Below are 21,359 nucleotides of genomic sequence, written 5' to 3' on the forward strand. Positions count from 1 at the left end.
GTTGTTCTCTCAGCACATGAGGGCAGTGCTGTCTTTTTTTAGGGGGGTCGAGTGTTAGCGGGAGAGAAAAGGAGAGAAGAGAAGACGGGAATGCTGCATTTAGCAAAAAGGGTGAGGTGCAGTCCTTAGAACAAAATTTTAGGGGGGTCGTATGCATGTTTTCTCAGCACATGAGGACAGTGCTGTCTTTTTTTAGGGGGGTCGATTGTAATATTCAGAAATTTCAGAGTAATTTCAAATGCCCCGCCATGAGTGATACTGAGCGTTCAAGGTCATCTGAGGGGAGGGAGCGTTGCCTGCTCGTAGCGAGAGATTGCGGAACTAGGCCTATATGATATTAAATGTAATTTACCGAATTAATAATGATGCGATTCATGAAGTTAAGGGACTATTATTGAATTTGAAATTATTATAGATCGTTTAGCAGTCTGAATAATGTTACTGGTGTCCCAAGGAGTTATTAGCTAGGCGGAAAATATATCACGTAGGCCCAAGCTAGCGCCTTGGGGAGACGCGACGTTGGCTAGGCCAGTCCCGGAGAGCATTCACACAGACAAGACGTTCCGCGCGTCCATCAGAAATAGTCACGTGGCCTAGTCACCTGTGCTGCACTATTGCAGTATAACAAGTAAGTCTCATTCGATCTCAGACAGGGTTAGATAGGGCAGTGATAAAGTAAACTAGAGCTAACAGTGAGTTCATTTCAGGGTTTCCGTCAGAACCCACTTGATTGGAGTTGATTGGAGTTGACTGGAGTTGACCGGAGTTGACTGCGAGAGATTGACTGCCGTTGATGATTGAGGGTGGCGATTGTCGCCATTGGACCGATCAGTGTAGGCCTGTCACTGTTTAGCGGGGTAGCAAAGGATCTCTTGAGTGAACGAGTGCTCCCGACAACTAACTAACACGACACGGGACCAGCATCAGCAGTGGGTGATCAGTTCTTACCACTCCGGTGCACAACCCCACATGTCCCGAGCAGCTAGTGAAACCCTCTTGCTAACGGGAAGCTAAAGTTTCTCTCAACTGTACAAGGTCTGATTGGCTCACTCCCTTCCTGCCCATGGACGCACTGGGAGTACACTGAGGCTATCTGAGTGAACTAATGGTCACACACTGAGACCGTGAGTCTAGGTCTCTCGGAGATACCTAGAGGAACATTTTCCCTCCCTTATTACGGGTGTAGTTAACACCATTCCTCAGACTGATATTATCTTGACGTGTGTAGTTTAATAGTTTCTAAATAATTTTGATAATATTGTTTGAATGTTTGTGCCATTAAGTGGAACCAGAGTGATACTGTGATTTGATTCTTTTAATGCCTCTAATTGTTCTTCATAATTCTGATCTCAGGTATAACCTTGTTCCCCAGAGTAGTGGTTAGGTTAGGTTAGGAAGTGTACATCTGTTGGGGTGCTATAATTTTGTTGAGTGCCCTTAAGGCCTATTCATTGTAGAGTATTTAATTTCTTAAATTTTATTACCATTTCCTCAGTGACTGATATTATTTTGCTGAAAGCCCTTAAGGCCTATTCATTGTAGAGTATTTAATTTCTTATATTTTATTACCATTCCTCAGTGACTGATATTATTTTGTTGAAAACCCTTAAGGCCTGTTCATTGTGGAGTATTTAATTTCTTATTTTTTAGTACCATTTCCTAAGTGACTGATATTATTTTGTGAAAGCCTTAAGGCCTGTTCATGTGGGCGAGCAACATTTCTTGATACTTCAAATTTATTGTTGCCTGTGTTTCTAATAATTTCTATGTCATGTATAACTTTTATTCCCCAGAGTAGTGGTTAAATTTTAAGTTAAGAGGTGCGCATATTGGTGTACCATTATTTGATTGTGTTTGTAGTGTTGGAGGGAATATAAGTGTCTAAATTTTACAGTGTGTCTCATTCATCCCAGTCACAGACGCTATCCTTCCACGGGTCACGGACAGTTCATTTTGTGTAGTAGATTTAAGTGTTCTTGTGCTGGTTCGGGATTTTTCTCAAAGGGGCGCTTCCACTGCCTTTACCATCTATTAAATTTTAATAAACCCCAAGTCAAGTGAGAAATTAAAGTCCAGCAAATTCCGACCGGTTACATATATATATATATATATATATACGCAAGTAAATCACTGTAGGTGCGCGTGATCTAGGTATATGCTGATAACCACAAGGAAAGAAGAAAACACGATGTTCCCAAGCGCTTTCGTGTAATTCACATCTTCAGGGGTGAGTACAGACTATATATATATATATATATATATATATATATATATATATATATATATATATATATATATATATATATATATATATATAAAACTACTACGAACCATTGTACTTATGTGGGAATTTTTAAATAATTGACCTTACGGATCATAGTTCATTTCTGTGGGTGTTTGTATATCGAGGATCCCTTGTATTGTATTTAAGTACAAAATCAAAGGCAACTAGGAATTACTAACCTGTGCTCTCCTTTTGTCGCCAGAACTGCCAGCGTCATTAACAACAAATTTCACTTCATCTTTTGCCAACTTCCTGAAAAGACATTATTATCACTGGCAGGAAACAATAAAAGAGAAAAAATAGCATTCATATACAGTATCTAATAAAAAGTAAATATTTACCATAAATAAGAACTACGTACCTAACTTTAAAAATTATGTACAGTAATACAAAATAAAATTTTATCTTCTAATATCTGAAGTAAGTACCAAATCATGAAAATAAGGGACTGATCTGGAGAACCCTTAATACTGTAATTAGACCCGACTGAATGGTCCATTATTTATTAAGCCAACTACAGTACGTCTACAAAGTCCACCCTGTTGTGTCTTGTTCACAGCTTTATTTACTATAAAAGTAATAACTGAATGAAAATTTTTAAAAATATCAGATATGCCTTAAAATTACACTACACTATAAGAAACTTTGTTGTTTACTTCCAATGAAACTTTAGCAATGATATATTTTTCCTAAAACAAAAAATCAAACAAAAACATGAGAATTTTAGAAATGTAAAAGGCTAGCAAATTGAAAAATTAATTCATTTGGTTAAGCTGCATAACCAGGGAATCCAAATAAAAAGTACTATGTTGTAAAGGTTTCTTAAGAATCAAGAAAAACCTACATTTGTAAAACTGTACAGTATTTCCCAAGCAAAATAGCTACAATAGAATAATGCTACTGACCTATTACGATTGCCTCCTCTAGATACACAATATATCCAATATAGGAAAGCTGCTGTGGAAGTAGCTCCAAATAGCCTTGCATCTCGGGACTGGGATATTGTTGAGAGCTTACTCAGAATAGTCATGTCTTTATGATCCCTTCCTGCAATGGTTTAAGTCCTTAATATGATTTTACATAAATATCTGCATATGTAAAACACCACATATCAATACAATAATACAGAAATACATTTTAATGAGTTGTGTATACCATTTGGTTCCTTCTAATCTTTACTACCTATATTGCAGTTACATGTACAATACAGTTAACCCTCACTTTACGCGGTTAATGTAACCCGGAGGAAAGCGAGAAACGCGTAAAGTGAATAACATAACATATGGGATTAATTGAAATGGAGTCCAGGCCGATCCCCAAACTCCACTTTTTGACGACACATAACTATGTTGTAGTAAAAATAACATCATAATTTTATGATGGTACATGCACACAATTAATACTTAAGAGAAATAGAGAAATACAGTCGCCAAGTTAATGTCCATTCAAATAATGGACACGACTCCCTCCCCCTCTCACACTACACTGCCGGCTCTTCCCTCTCTGAGAAATTTTGGGGGGAAAACCAGGTATAGTAATAAATAATAGGCTACCTCAAACTAAAGTTAGGATAATATAATTGACATTGCTGGATTCCTTGTAAGACCAGGAATACAGTTGTACCCCACTTAACGCGGTCAATTGAACCCAGAGGGTCCCGCGTTAAGTGAAATCCGCGTTAAGTGAACAACAGAACATATGGGATTAATTCCAATAGAAACCGGCCCGACCCCCAAACTCCACTTTTTGAAGGCACATACCTATGTTGTAGTAAAAATAACATCTTAATTTTATGATGGTACATGCACACAATTAATACTTAAGAGAAATAGAGAAATACAGTCGCCAAGTTAATGTCCATTCAAATAATGGACTCAACTCCCTCCCCCTCTCACACTACACAGCCGGCTCTGGTCCCTCTCCCCCCCCCACCCCCCACCAACCGTCCCAAGGAGATGTGTGGGATAACCTCAAACTAAAGTTAGGAAAATATAATTGACATTGCTGGATTCCTTGTAAGACCAGGAATATTTTGAATATAAATGTCATATATTTTGGACAAAAGATAACATAGTTACCTAGAGAAAAATTTTTATCTAAAAATTGTAAGTTTAAAGCAAAATATATGATGTTTATATTCAAAATGATCACCAAATTATAAGAATTCCAGCAATGTAAATTATATTCTGACCGGGTAATTTGTATGAATTTTATGAGCTAAAACAAATATCTTCAGTTAATAAAAAAAAAAATAATCTTCACGACACTATCTGTCAATCAAAGTACCCCACCTTGCCTCCCCCCCTCTTCCAACCGCGCGGTCAGTCCCAACCCTCCCCCCCACCCCCCACCAATCCTCCCTTCCAGAGTTTTTAACATTTAGTATTAAATAATACCTCAGATTAAAGTTAGGATAATATAATTGACATTGCTGGATTCCTTGTAAGACCAGGAATATTTTGAATATAAATGTCATATATTTTGGACAAAAGATACCATAGTTACCTAGAGAAAAATTTTTATCTAAAAATTGTAAGTTTAAAGCAAAATATATGATGTTTATATTCAAAATGATCACCAAATTATAAGAATTCCAGCAATGTAAATTATATTCTGACCGGGTAATTTGTATGAATTTTATGAGCTAAAACAAATATCTTCAGTTAATAAAAAAAAATAATAATTCTTCACAGGGTAACAGATGGTCGGTTGGTCCCTCCCTCCCCCCCACCCCCCACCAACCGTCCCAAGGAGATGTGTGGGATAACCACTAAATTTTAATAAATAATACCTCAAACTAAAGTTAGGATAATATAATTGACATTGCTGGATTCCTTGTAAGACCAGGAATATTTTGAATATAAATGTCATATATTTTGCACAAAAGATACCATAGTTACCTAGAGAAAAATTTTTATCTAAAAATTGTAAGTTTAAAGCAAAATATATGATGTTTATATTCAAAATGATCACCAAATTATAAGAATTCCAGCAATGTAAATTATATTCTGGCCTGGTAATTTGTATGAATTTTATGAGCTAAAACAGGCAGTCAGACAGGGTGGCGGGTGGGGCAAATCTAAAAATAGCGTCTCGGACACTCACCGCGTATATGTGGAAAAAATCCGCGTTAAGTGAAAGTTCAGCTTTGGCAAGGCACCGCGTATATGCGAAAACGCGTTAAGTGAAACCGCGTTAGGCGGGGTAAAACTGTATTTTGAATATAAATGTCATATATTTTTCACAAATGATAACATACTTACTCAGATTAAACATTTTATCTAAAAATTTTATGTCTAATGCAAAATATATGATGTTTATATTCAAAATGATCACCAAATTGTAAGAATTCCAGCAATGTAAATTATATTCTGGCCGGGTAATTTGTATGAATTTTATGAGCTAAAACAAATATCTTCAGTTAATAAAAAAAAAAATATTCTTCACGACACTATCTGTCAATCAAAGTACCCCACCTTGCCTCCTCCCCCTCTTCCAACCGCGCGGTCAGTCCCAACCCTCCCCCCCACCCCCCACCAATCCTCCCTTCAAGAGATGTTGGGTGAAAAATTTAGATTTTAACATTTTGTATTAAATAATACCTCAGATTAAAGTTAGGATAATATAATTGACATTGCTGGATTCCTTGTAAGACCAGGAATATTTTGAATATAAATGTCATATATTTTGCACAAAAGATAACATACTTACTCAGATTAAACATTTTATCTAAAATTTTATGTCTAATGCAAAATATATGATGTTTATATTCAAAATGATCACCAAATTGTAAGAATTCCAGCAATGTAAATTATATTCTGGCCGGGTAATTTGTATGAATTTTATGAGCTAAAATAAAAATCTTCAGTTAATAAAAAAAAAATATTCTTCACACGGTAACAGATGGTCGGTCGCCGGTCCCTCCCTCCCTCCCCCCACCCCCCACCAACGTCCCTACTAGATAAATGTGTGGGAATACCAGACTGTTTACCTTTTTAGTAATAAATAATAAATCAGACTAAAGTTAGGATAATATAATTGACATTGCTGGATTCCTTGTAAGACCAGGAATATTTTGAATATAAATATCATATATTTTGCACAAAAGATAACATATTTACTCAAGAGTAAACATTATATCTAAAATTTGTATGTCTAATGCAAAATCTATGATGTTTATATTCAAAATGATCATCAAGTTGTAAGAATTCCAGCAATGTAAATTATATTCTGGCCGGATAATTTGTATGAATTTTATGAGCTAAATTAAAAAAAATTATACTTCACCGTGTAAAGGGGTACACCCACCGCGGAATGTGAGCATCCTGGGTTCTGGCAGGGCACCACGTAAACGTGGAAACGCGGAATGTGGGACCGCGTAAAGTGAGGGTTGACTGTATATTGTACAGAAATTGGTGCACCATTTGTGCTTACACACGTGTTCTTGCAAATTTGAGTTTGTCCGCACTTTGTTGTGGCCAATTATGACCGCCAATCTTCTTTTCTTTTCCTTTTCTTAATGGAGATTAGCCCACCCAGGCACAGGTTACCAACCCACAACAAGGCTAGGGGGGGAGGGGGCAACATAATAAATAAATAAATTGAACCATGAATAAACACAGAAATGGAAAAAATAAAACAGATTAAGATTGATAAACAATACACTGCAGAATACAGCTCCTCCCCGACTTACGACGGGGTTAGGGACCCAAATCCAGGTTGTAAGTCGAAATGGTCGTACGTCAAAAATGCTTAAATAATACATAGAAAATCTAAAAAGGGTGTCTCTTTTTTTTCTCAGCACCACAAAACACTCACCTTTAAGCTTGCCAGCCATTTTAAAGTGAATTACAAACAAAAATTTTGTCAGTACACAGCGCAATTACTGACGTTGGGACTCGAAAACATATGTAATTTGACAAAATTTTGGTACAACTGCAGCGGTCGTATGTCCAGGGTGGTCATAAGTCGAGTAGGTCGTAAGTCGGGGAGGAGCTGTACATACTCGCATGTTGTGGTGTCAAATTAAGAGAAACAACTGAGACTGCAATTGTGTGTAAATGAGGCAAAAAATCAATCTGATGAGCAACCTGTTACTTGGTCACAAATTTTGTGATGCCATATGGCAGCAGGGTCTACCATTAAACACATTGCGCTTCTATTTTTCCTAGGCAGTAGTACCTCCCTGTGATATCTTCGTTAGCTGGAACAATTGGTGCAGACAACTACCAGGAATGAGAGATTTCCAGATAACGAGACAACTCTCTCTAATCTGGAAAAAAAAATCCCTCATCCTCGAAATTTTCCAGAATTTTCCAGGTAGTGGAAAATTTTTCACAGAATTTCTGGAAATGCACCTAATTTTCATCTCTCAAAATCGGAAAAAAAAAACTTGCCCCATCCCCAGAATTTTCCCGGTATCGGGAAAATTTTCTCAGAATTCTCCGAGAAAATATCAATTCCTGCTATAGGAGTGTACCGGGTTTGAGGAATTCTGGCCAACGGAGATATTACTTGTACAGTGATATCCCCGTTAGCTGGAACAATTGGTGCAGAGCACTTCTGGGAATGAGAGATTTCCGACTAACCTCACGACTTTCTCAAACCCGGAAAAATCCCCCATCACCGGAAATATTTCCGGTTACTGGAAAAATTTTCCTTGTGTCTTAACTATGCATCTTGCGAAGACAGACACTAGCCCACATCCACAATGTTACTGTCTGCTGGGGAGTTTTCCAAGAGTCTAAACTAAAAATCTCTATGATATGGTCATGAATGAAGCTGTGTGTTAGAGCAAAGACTGGTATTTTCCACTCCCTTGGAGCTGTGGGGGATTAGTAGATCTCATGTAACTGACCTGACCTGACCTGACACAATGTCAGGTAGAGGTATTGGTGGTCTTATATTAATGACCTGATACAATGTCAGGTCACCCACTGTTGGGTGGGGGATTAGTAAGTCTCAGGACCTGAAGATGTCTTGATTAAACATGAAAGCTAAAATACAGTATTTTTTATACAGTACTTACACTTATCACATTGTATCCCTTCAACATTAAGTTACATAAGATTTTAAAATGTGGAGTGAGAAAGCTGAAAGCTATGGATGATTAGAGAGTTGGAGTGGAGAGGAGTGGTGACATGCACCAGTGTTGCCAAGCGCAAAGCTCCTCAACAGTTAACCACACATAAATTTGCCATACAATATGAGGATGTTTGGGTGTCTGGGTGTGATGTTGTGGTTTTAATTAATAAATAAGCACTGTAGAACGTCGATATAACACGAGATACGTTCCAAGAGAGGAAACTTTAAACCGAATTCCCACTAAATCGAAGTGTTGTTTCAATGGAATAATTTAGTTTAGTACTTGAGAGAAACACAAAATACTGAAAAGACTGACAGTCTACCCAGATGCACCTCAGCCCATCTCCTAGAATAAACAAAACATTGTTTTTTGTAGTATTATGTTAAAACAAACACTCATAAATCAACACAGCTAAAATTAAGAGCTGCAAAATGGTCTGTTTACTGGCTGGGAAGATGGGGGGAGGGAGGGAGGTGAGGTGATATGTTTGCTAGTTGATGCCAAGGTCTATTGCTTATTTATTTATCTGTCCTTAAGAATGACTAAATTTTTCTCTTATAAAATGTCACTGAACTGACCTGGGAGAATATAATTAATACTGCTGGAATTCTTATAAGATAATGATTAGTTTGAATATATACATGCTATAGTTTGCATTAAACATACAAATTTTAGTTTTAATTAATTTTATTACAAAGGGCTAAAAAAAATTTATCTTGTGCAAAATATGATATTTATATTCAAATTATTCGCTGTCTTGCAAGGATTCAAGCAATGCAAATTATATTCTCCTAACTTTAGTCTGTGATATTATATAAGATAAAAACTTTAAGCCAAAAACCATCAAACCCTGGCTGGGAAGATGGGGGAGAGGGAGGGAGGGGGAGGTGAGGTGACGGTGACGGTGACAATGACACGTTTGACAGTTGGCGCTGAAGGTCTAGTGAAGTACAGCTAGACCCTGACTTACGACGGGGTAAGGGACCCAAATCCAGGTCGTAAGTCCGAATGGTCGTAAGTCCGAATGGTCGTAAGTCCGAATGGTCGTAAGTCCGACAGATAAAAAAAAAAAAAAAAAAAAAATTAATAAAAAATCTACAATGAAATACAGTACAGGTTGTACCTCTCTAGTCCGGCATTCTGTGGTCCGGAAATTCCCGTGGTCGGAACGATTTTAGTTTGTCAATAGGTAGATGGGCAACTCTTTTTTTTTTTTTTTTATCTGAATTATTATTACAGGACTATTAAATTTTTGCCCTCAGGCCCCAATGTGGGTCAGTGACCTATGCCTGGGTGGGCTAATCCTCTAAAAAAAAAAAAAAAAAAAAAGCGGCGGGAAATTAAAGTTTGTTTACATCCGGCAGCTCTCTCTCTCTCGCTCTCTCTGCTTGTCTATAAAGAGTACAACATTTAACCCTTCAATATATATGAGCAGTAAATAAGTGTTGCTTTCATATTCTTATGTAGAGTAATGACGATATGTTTTCACATGTGCGCACTTACATACGCGCAGTCTCACTATTTTTTTTACCATTCATGGTTAGCTACTGTAGTGGATTTCTCCCCTACAAACGCTGTTTGTCGCTGAGTAGCCGACTCCACGAATTCCCTAGTGTATGCCCCGTGGTCTAGGTCAACCAGCGCTGCCCACGGAGCGGGGGTCAACTACTAAGCCACGCCTACCCCCCGCTATTTAAGACCTGACCTCGTGGTGATCTCTCTCTTTCTACCTACACCAACCAGCCAACACCTCCTCCTCCGCCGCTGCCTGGCGGCCCCCGCTCCTCCTCCGCCTGCCTGGCGGTCCTCGCTCCCGCCAGCGAGCATGGCGACCCACAAGTTGTCCTTCTCTGAGAGTCCTCACCAACCAGCTCTCTCTACATCACGCTTGTAACCATGCTGCCTTCCCAGTACCAAGCTGCATTGTACATCCAATACAACATGTATATAGAGAGCACATTGTGAGTTTCCTTTCTCCATCCCATCCTGAGTGTGAACCAAATATCTCGTACCCTACAAATGGTGACCCCCGGAGATTCGCACTGACACAGTCTTCAAGCAACATGGAAGATTGGCTTATCCACACAGAAGCAGCTCTCATCGGCTCTACAACTACTGTCTCTACACCGCAGGTTAGACACCCTAGAGCAGCACTGCTTCTCTAAGCAGACACCAGCTCCTCTTCCTGCCCCAAGCACCACGTCCTGCCTCAGACGCCGTCCCCGGCCCAGCAGTAACCCCTGCCGCCCCTGATGCGGCCTCTACTCCTGACGCGGGCCCACACACCCCTCTTTTCTCCCTCAGGTACTCCCTGCAAATGTCCTGCAACCTGCTGCTGTCGTGGACCCAGCTGCTGTCACGAGCCCTCATCCGCTTCTGCTGACGCAGCCCCTGCTCCTGACCCAGGCCCACACACCCCAGCAGGCGCATCTGACGACTCTGTACCTGCCGTGACGGAAGCACAACATTCATCGCCTCCACACACCCTTTTTCTCCCTCTCTTCTCCCACAGATAGTGTGTACATAGACAGTCGTATCCAGCGACTGGCTCATCCACGCCATCGCCGCTGTCTCACATGAGGCATGCACTGCCCGTTTTGCCTCACATGTGCTATGCAACCCTGCAGACAACAAGTCTCCTACACCACCTGGAGGGAAGGGGGCGTATTGTAGTGGATTTCTCCCCTACAAACGTTGTTTGTCGCTGCGTAACCGACCCCACGAATTCCACAGTGTGTGCCTCGTGGTCTAGGTCAACCAGCGCCGCCATACATCAAGGAGCGGGGGTCAACTACTAAGCCACGCCTACCCCCCGCTATTTAAGACCTGACCTCGTGGTGATCTCTCTCTTTCTACCTACACCAACCAGCTGCCTGGCAGCCCTCGCTCCTCCTCCGCCTGCCTGGTGGTCCTTGCTCCCGCCGGAGAGCATGGCGACCCACAAGCTGGTCCTCCTCTGAGCACCCCCACCAACCAGCTCTCTCTACATCACGCTTGTAACCATGCTGCCTTCCCAGCACCAAGCTGCATTGTACATCCAACACAACATGTATATAGAGAGCACATTGTGAGTTTCCTTTCTCCACCCACATCCTGAGTGTGAACCAAACATCCTAAAAAACCCACACTACTTACAGTACATTGTTCCATTTATTAACATTAAATAACATTACAGGTACTTCAAACAACCATATTATTTTTTTTACATTAATTTTACTACAGCTAAAATCAGGGTCTTATTTTCTTCAGTTTTAAATGTCGAACCAATCAGTCACTGGTTTCGTAAGCTTTAACATAAACAATGCCGGCAGCCGTCTCGTCTCCTCTAATATTCCACGTATTATTAATAAATTGTATTGTTAATTTTGCACACACATACATTAATTCAATAAAAACAGATTCAGAAACATTAATTAAAATATATATGAACAGTAAATAAGTGTTGCTTTCATATTCTTATGTAAAGTAATGATGATATGTTTTCACGTGTGCGCATGCGCACTTACATACGCGATATCTCTTTTTTCTTTACCATTATCGTTAGCTACTTCTATTGTTCCATTTATTAACATTAAATAACATTACTTAAAACAACCATATTAATTTTACTACAGCTACAACCAAGGTCTTATTTTCTTCAGTTTTATATGTAGAACCAGTCAGTCACTGGCTTTGTAATCAACGAAAACAATGCTGTGTCATTTCCTCGTGTGTTTTAATATTCTACGTATTATTAATGAATTGTATTGTTCATTTTACACACACAAACATTAATTCAATAAAAAAGACATTCAGTAATAAACAATAATTAATCTTTTGTACAGAAGGGAAATGACGCTGTTTACACGATTATGCACGTCGTCTGCACGTTGGCGGGCCGTTCAAACCCGTCGAAATTCAAGTTTCCGCTGTCAAAATTTTTATTTATTTATTTTTTTGTGTGTGCCAATAAAATACGTTAAGAATTAAAAACTCGCGAAATTTGAGAAGCTACTATATACGACATTTAACCCTTCAATATGTCTTCAAAGAGACCATGATGCAGAGAAAGTGGTGCTAGTGCTTCCAAGCATAAGCACAAGTCACCATCTATCCAGGAAAAGGGTGAATTTCCATGGTCCGGCACCGGTCAGGTCCCAAGGTTGCCGGACTAGAGAGGTACAACCTGTACAGTAAAAGTAATAAATAATGAGGAATGGATACAGTACAGTGAAAGTAATAAATAATAAGGAATGGATACAGTCTGACTGAGCACTTACCTTTAATGTAGTCAGCTGAATGCACATGGGGCCCCCATAATTTTCTAATTATACATGGAGACTACATTAACTGGAAACGTTTCGGTATAGAAAATGCGTGCGTCATTTGGAAAAAAAAAAAAAAAAATTGGTCACAACTGCGACGGTCGTAAGTCCCGACGGTCGTAAGTCAAAGCAGTCGTAAGTCGGGGTCTAGCTGTATTTATTTGTTTATTTATGTCCTTTAGATTGAGTTTTTGTTTTTTGTTTATAAAATGTCACAGAAGTGACAGGGGAGAATATCATTTAAATTGCTGGAATTGTTATAAGATAGTGATTAATTTGAATATAATCATGCTATAGTTTGCACTAGACGAAATTTTTAGTAATCATTTAGTACATTATTTTGAGTACATGTACAGTACAGCTTTGCCCTTAGGACAGTGTAGCGTGCCCAGAGAAACATTAGGCGTGAATTTTAAAATATGATGCGCCAGATTGACTCGCGCAAAATAGGAAAGATTTGCTTTAAATTAAAACATTGTACTAAATTGTGGGTATCGCTTCAAATCAATAATCTTAAATTGAATCGGTTTAAATAAACGTTCTACTGTATTGCATCATCATTGACAGTCGTTTGAAGAATAGCAGTGTACTACAATTGTCACTACTATTCATAAAACTACTGTACGTACTGTCATTAACAATACAATATTGTTTATTATTCATTAATTAATACCCCAACACCACATCATACATAAAATATTTTGTGTGAGACACTGCGAGTTGGAGGGAGGCAGGGAGGAGGAGGCAAGGTGCTGGCATGGTGTATGTTTTATCATGGTTAATATAAAATATTAAACACATTTGAAAATATACGATGTATAATTATTAATTTGACATCAAAATTACATGACAAGTCAAATATTAATACAATTTTTTCACCCAGACCTCTCTATTGGGAGGAGGGTAGGTAGCTGGTAATCTTAGCCAAATTTACCAGTTTTTTATTTAATCATTACAGTTCTGATACATTATAAAAAGTATTGTACTGTATTATATACAAAGGGTACAGGTATTAATAAGCACATAATATTACAGTACTGTAAACATATCTCTATTAGTAAATAAAAACATAGTAAAAATTTTTACTATGATAATGGCAGGCATGGGGAGACAAGGAACCTTTTTTGGGGAGTGCATTCAGTTTCCCCCCTTTCCTCCCTCTCTCCTCATACCTCCTCACCTTCTTACTCCTTACTGAATTTTAAATGAAAGAAAACATTATATAATTTGCATAATGAACATCCTCATAAATTACACCCATGAATTATAGGAATAGAATATGAATTTATACTGTACAGTATTAAGATACTATACAAAAGTAGATTTGGGTGCGTAGACTGGGGGAGATGATGGGTGGTAGAGGGAGGACAAGTGGACAATTTGCCTCCTGGCCCATGCTCTCACCAAAATTCCAGTGCTGTACTGTAATAAGGTTCATTTTGGTTCTGTTGATGTCTTAACACAGCTTAAACACTGTGTTGTAGGTTGATTCTGTCCTATATACAGCAATTGTACAGTACTGCACAATAAACCACAAAAAAGAGGAGCGAGCAACAGATGAACCTTGTACGAGAACTGGTGACAAAGATTTATACACGAAGCCTACCCTGAGGCTTACCTGGGGTGAGGGGGGAGGGGTCATCTACAAGATGCATCAGCCAATTACAGATGTCTCTTGAGGTCACATGACAGCATTAGTCAATCATTGCGAGCGAGCCTACAACCTAAGTTACCTCGAGCGTCCCCTTGCAACCCACGCACAGGGGACCCGGGACTCGGGAGCATGACACAATATTTCGTCATTTTTCTATACATGTTATAGTACGTACAGTATTTAATATTTTATATTATCAATGATAAAAAGTGCACCATAAGTGGTTGATCATACGAGAATATACAGTAGTACCCCGATTTACGCGGTCAATTGAACCCACGCGTTAAGTGAAATCCGCGTAAATGGAACAACAGAACATATGGGATTAATTCCAATAGAAACTGGCCCGACCCCCAAACTCTACTTTTTCCGACACAATACCTATGTTCTAGTAAAAATAACATCTTAATTTTATGATGGTACATGCACACAATTAATACTTAAGAGAAATAGAGAAATACAGTCGCCAAGTTAATGTCCATTCAAATAATGGACTCAACTCCCTCCCCCTCTTCTCACACTACACTCGCTGGCTCTTCCCTCTCTGAGAAATTTTGGGGGGAAAACCACTAGATTTTAATAAATATTACCTCAAACTAAAGTTAGGATACAGTTAACCCTCACTTTACGCGGTTAATGTAACCCGGAGGGTACCGCGGAAAGCGAGAAACGCGTAAAGTGAATAACATAACATATGGGATTAATTGAAATGGAGTCCAGGCCGATCCCCAAACTCCACTTTTTGACGACACATAACTATGTTGTAGTAAAAATAACATCTTAATTTTATGATGGTACATGCACACAATTAATACTTAAGAGAAATAGAGAAATACAGTCGCCAAGTTAATGTCCATTCAAATAATGGACACGACTCCCTCCCCCTCTTCTCACACTACACTGCTGGCTCTTCCCTCTGAGAAATTTTTTGGGGAAAACCAGGTATAGTAATAAATAATACCTCAAACTAAAGTTAGGATAACATAATTGACATTGCTGGATTCCTTGTAAGACCAGGAATATTTTGAATATAAATGTCATATATTTTTCACAAAAGATAACATATTTACTCAGATTAAACATTTTATCTAAAATTTGTATGTCTAATGCAAAATCTATGATGTTTATATTCAAAATGATCATCAAATTTTAAGAATTCCAGGAATGCAAATTATATTCTGGCCGGGTAATTTGTATGAATTTTATGAGCTAAAACAAATATCTTCAGTTAATAAAAAAAAAAAATATTCTTCACGACACTATCTGTCAATCAAAGTACCCCACCTTGCCTCCCCCCCTCTGCCAACCGCGCGGTCAGTCCCAACCCTCCCCCCCACCGCCCACCAATCCTCCCTTCAAGAGATGTTGGGTGAAAAATTTAGATTTTAACATTTTGTATTAAATAATACCTCAGATTAAAGTTAGGATAATATAATTGACATTGCTGGATTCCTTGTAAGACCAGGAATATTTTGAATATAAATGTCATATATTTTGCACAAAAGATAACATACTTACTCAGATTAAACATTTTATCTAAAAATTTTATGTCTAATGCAAAATATATGATGTTTATATTCAAAATGATCATCAAATCGTAAGAATTCCAGCAATGTAAATTATATTCTGGCCGGGTAATTTGTATGAATTTTATGAGCTAAAATAAAAATCTTCAGTTAATAAAAAAAAAATATTCTACACACGGTAACAGATGGTCGGTCGCCGGTCCCTCCCTCCCTCCCCCCCACCCCCCACCAACGTCCCTACTAGATAAATGTGGGGGAATACCAGACTGTTTACCTTTTTAGTAATAAATAATTAATCAGACTAAAGTTAGGATAATATAATTGACATTGCTGGATTCCTTGTAAGACCAGGAATATTTTGAATATAAAAATCATATATTTTGCACAAAAGATAACATATTTACTCAAGAGTAAACATTATATCTAAAATTTGTATGTCTAATGCAAAATCTATGATGTTTATATTCAAAATGATCATCAAATTGTAAGAATTCCAGCAATGTAAATTATATTCTGGCCGGATAATTTGTATGAATTTTATGAGCTAAATTAAACAAAATTATACTTCACCCGTGTAAAGGGGTACACCCACCGCGGAATGTGAGCATCCTGGGTTCTGGCAGGGCACCGCGTAAACGTGGAAACGCGGAATGTGGGACCGCGTAAAGTGAGGGTTGACTGTAATATAATTGACATTGCTGGATTTCTTGTAAGACCAGGAATATTTTGAATATAAATGTCATATATTTTGCACAAAAGATAACATATTTACTCAGAGTAATCATTATATCTAAAATTTGTATGTCTAATGCAAAATATATGATGTTTATACAGTATACAAAATGATCACCAAATTGTAAGAATTCCAGCAATGTAAATTATATTCTGGCCGGGTAATTTGTATGAATTTTATGAGCTAAAACAAATATCTTCAGTTAATAAAAAAAAAATATTCTTCACCACACTAATGTCAATCAAAGTACCCCACCTTGCCTCCCCCCACTTCCAACCGCGCGGTCAGTCCCAACCCTCCCCCCACCCCCCACCAATCCTCCCTTCAAGAGAAAGGTTGGGTGAAAAACTAAATTTTAACATTTTGTATTAAATAATACCTCAGATTAAAGTTAGGATAATATAATTGACATTGCTGGATTCCTTGTAAGACCAGGAATCTTTTGAATATAAATGTCATATATTTTGCACAAAAGATAACATATTTACTCAGAGTAAACATTACATCTAAAATTTGTATGTCTAATGCAAAATCTATGATGTTTATATTCAAAATGATCATCAAATTGTAAGAATTCCAGCAATGTAAATTATATTCTGACCGGGTAATTTGTATGAATTTTATGAGCTAAAACAAATATCTTCAGTTAATAAAAAAAAAAATATCCTTCACACGGTAACAGAACAGATGGTCGATCGGTCCCTCCCTCCCCCCCACCCCCCACCAACCCTCCCTACCAGATGTGTGGGAAAACCAGAATATTTACCTTTTTAGTAATAAATAATACCTCAAACTAAAGTTAGGATAATATAATTGACATTGTTGGATTCCTTGTAAGACCAGGAATATTTTGAATATAAATGTCATATATTTTGCACAAAAGATAACATATTTACTCAGAGTAAAAATTATATCTAAAATTTGTATGTCTAATGCAAAATCTATGATGTTTATATTCAAAATGATCATCATATTGTAAGAATTCCAGCAATGTAAATTATATTCTGGCCGGGTAATATTGGAAGCATAATGTGTTATCTAATGGTAGACCCCTGCTGCCATATGGCATCACAAAAATTGTGACCAAGTCCCAGGTTGCTGATCTGACTTTCTGCCTCATTTACACACAATTGCAGGGTCTCAATTGTTACTCTTACTATTAACAACACAACATACATACAGTATATTGTTTCTCACTATTGATATTTTTATTTTTTTGTTTTTGAATTTATTCATGGCTCTTTATTATTACAGGGGGTATTATTATTATCATTATTATTATTATTATTATTAGTTTTATTATTATTATTTTTTTTTTTTTTATTATAATTGTTATTTTGTTAAATATGTTTATATTAATTTTATTACTAGTATTATTGTTATTACCATTATCATCATCATTGGCATAATTATTATTATTATTATTGTTTTATTATATTTTCGCCCCCTGGGCCTTGATGTGGTTCATTAAAAATGTCCCGTGCCCGGGTGGGCTAATTCCCTTAAAGAAAGAATAAAGAAAGTATGAATATCAGCATAAGCCCAGTCGAACACAAAACTTTCACAGATTAGGCTGGGTATTGGGGTGATTGCAATAGGTCGTAGCTGATTTAAGGATTGTGGGCTGGTTGACTTGGGCACTGGTGATACATAAGAGGTCTTCCAGTCAGCTGGGCATCTGGCTTGACTGAGAGAAGCATTGATGATGGAGCAGAGGGGTTTAGCAAGCTCCGGGGAGAACTCCTTGAAGAGTTTCATTGGTAAGTCAATGGGGTGGTAGAGCGTTTTAATTTTTAGTTTGTCCAGGCGTTTTGCTACGTCAAATTCTTCTACTAAGTCAGTGGGAAGGGGGGCTGGTAGGTAAGCAGGGAGAGTGGTTGTGTCAAGCCGTGGGAGCGTCTGGCATATAGTAGCGAAATGGTTATTTGTTTGCTCAGCTGCGTCAACATTAGTGAGATGGCTAAGGAAGGGGAGGGGGTGTGTCTTGTTGTTTAGTCCACAGAGTTCTTTAAGCTTACCATACCATTGACTGATGTTGGTCTGCTTCAGGTGTTGTAATTTGGTTGGGTAGTGGGACTTTTTTGCAGTGCGTATTTCGCGGATGACTCGGTTGCGAAGTGACCTGTAGCGGATGTGGTCATTGAGATGAAAGGCTCTGTCTCTCTGTTGCATAAGTCTTTTGATCCGAGGTGTGATCCAGGGCAAGTCAGCTGGGTGAGATCTGACGGACTTCTCGGGGAAGAAGTGGTGGTGAGCTTCCGTGGTGGTGTTGGTATAATTTATCCATTTGGTTTCCACGTCATCCACGCTAAGTACTTCAGTCCAGGGATGGTGAACTATCCACTGCCCGAAGAGGCGCACTGCAGAGTCAGTAATCGGCCTGTAGGTCTTGATGTAGGGTCTCTGTACTTGAGTGGGAGTGGCAGCTGGGGACCAGAGCACTGATAAGTGTGTGCTACACCCGATAGGAGGCATTGGTTGAGGTGGTTGGTACTGGTCCGCTAAGTCAGTTAAGATAAGGTCAAGGGTATTTTGACCGTGTGTGGGGAAGGTCACAACTTGTGATAGTGATAAATTTTATGAGCTAAAACAGGCAGGCAGGCAGTCAGGCAGGGTGGCGGGTGGGGCGAATCTAAAAATAGCGTCTCGAGCCAGACACTGGGCATGGAAAAAACCCGCGTAAGTAAGATATATATATATATATATATATATATATATATATATATATATATATATATATATATATATATATATATATATATATATATATATATATATATATATATATATATATATATATATACATATAAAATTAGCCTATACAAATAGCCTGGAGATAGGCACTGACTTAATTAGCCTCAGGCTCTAAACCTTTAATTGTATTCTGATTATAAGTTATTCTCAAGATGGCAATCAGGAAAAAACACAAATAGAAAAATTGCAATTTATCTACCCATTTATTTCCATTCATGAAGTAAAAAACGAAATTTTTCCTATAGAAAATTTCCCTAAATTGGATCCAGTAAAATTATCGTCTTGGTCATCCACCTATTTGGAAGTAGGTCAGAATCGGGTAATTATGGATGACTGACCCACGGCCGATTTTTCATAGAAAATTATAATAAAAATGCCGCAATTTCTCTGTGTTTTATAGTGGACACTGTCATAGTTTGTGCAAATGTGTTAAACAGTAGTTATTTCTAAATTAAACCTAACCTAACCTTAGTTGATATGAAAAACAAGCAGCAGAAGCACTGTAGAAAACCTTACCAAACAAACCTACCTCACCTTACCTAACTTCCGAGCCAAGGGGCTCTGCTCCCCGGACTCCCGGTATATTAAACAGAAAGAACTTATTATGATATGGAATAATTTTACACTTTTTGCGGACGTGAGAGCAGCCATCCGCACCGAACGGTTCTGAAGCATGCACTGAGCATCAACGTTGATCAAGCCCAGGCGGAGGCGTGTTTTGAGATACATCAATTTGATTGGCCGTTTCCATCCTGGGATGAGACGTCACCACCTTATTACCGCCGAGAAGACAAAGTAGTGCATGCATAGGCGCCTAATTATCTACCAAACGGAGCATTTGCACAAGAAATGATTATCATATCAAGAGCTCACTGATGATAATGAAGTAAGAAAATAAACAGTAAAACAAATAACTCGTCCCCAGGTCATTCGGCAAGATTGCCCCAGAATTAATCAAAACACTTGGTTTTTTATTCAAAAACCATGGGAAAAATATAATTTAAACCTAACCTAACCTAAACCTCTCTCGGACAGTGGTAACTTAAAATCCTAAAATTCACTGGGTGACCAAAACGATAATACCGTGGAATCCCTCCCATGAAATGAAAGTCTAAGGTATTACAAACTTTTGTGCTCAGTTGACAATATATACCATCGTTATGTGCCGACCCCCTGCACCCCCTCCAATTTAAGACTCAATAGCTCAATCAACTAAAACGAATCAATCATTTAAGTAAGCAATCTAGAATATCGTTTTGTGTCTTAAAAATATAACAATTACTTAAAAAAACAAGTTTTTGAAAACCTGAGTTGCCAAATTGAGACCAAAAGGAAAGACATCCTGTTTGGTAGGAATCTACAGTAGTATCTCAGTATTTTGCAATAATTGAGGACAAGCTTATGCAGCACAGGGGAATGAAATTTGTGAAATAGTGACAGTATCGTTTCGTCAAACCTACACCAAGGTCCAGATAATAATAAATATAAAACACTAATACTGTACATGAAATGTTTTGCCCAGTTAAAATTTCCAATACAATTGACCATAATATTACATCATCACAACTCTTAAGGGTTTTGATCTAGAATGCGTAAAGGCCTTGAAGTTAAAGAAACAAGACAAAAAAACTCTACATGATAAATTATATACGAAATACACAAAGCCGTGACAATCCAGTTTATTCATAATATTTTTGTGATATACCCTAATGATGAAATAGTATAATTATATTATTAGTCATTAATTACCCTTTCGATGTATAACGAAAACAGCAAATGTTGAAACCCGGTGAGAATGACACAAATCAGCTGATAACTGGCCTGTGGACACTTGTAATCCCGTATCTGTTCTCACTTACGCTATTGCTTATCGCACTACCTGTACACTGTCACCACCTTTCCTCCTGATACCCGAAAACTTACTATACACCGTAAAACAAATAATAATGACAGTCTTCAGGAGTTAATTTTCGTGTAAATACTGACATACTCCTGAATAATACAGGTAAATAGAGTAAC

General features: G+C 37.9%; 1 long non-coding RNA gene across 1 annotated transcript; it reads right to left on the minus strand.

Moving 5' to 3' along the window:
- Nucleotides 1-2,440: 2,440 nt before the first annotated feature.
- On the minus strand, nt 2,441-21,252 carry LOC121876207. The gene is made up of 3 exons (XR_006090727.1): nt 21,090-21,252; nt 3,190-3,331; nt 2,441-2,536 (listed from the first exon to the last, which is right to left on the minus strand). It is a non-coding gene; the product is annotated as an uncharacterized LOC121876207 (long non-coding RNA).
- Nucleotides 21,253-21,359: the final 107 nt, after the last annotated feature.

Source organism: Homarus americanus, unplaced genomic scaffold (genome assembly GCF_018991925.1).
Source record: "Homarus americanus isolate GMGI-L3 unplaced genomic scaffold, GMGI_Hamer_2.0 scaffold34921, whole genome shotgun sequence".
Classification (NCBI taxonomy): Eukaryota; Metazoa; Arthropoda; class Malacostraca; order Decapoda; family Nephropidae; genus Homarus; species Homarus americanus.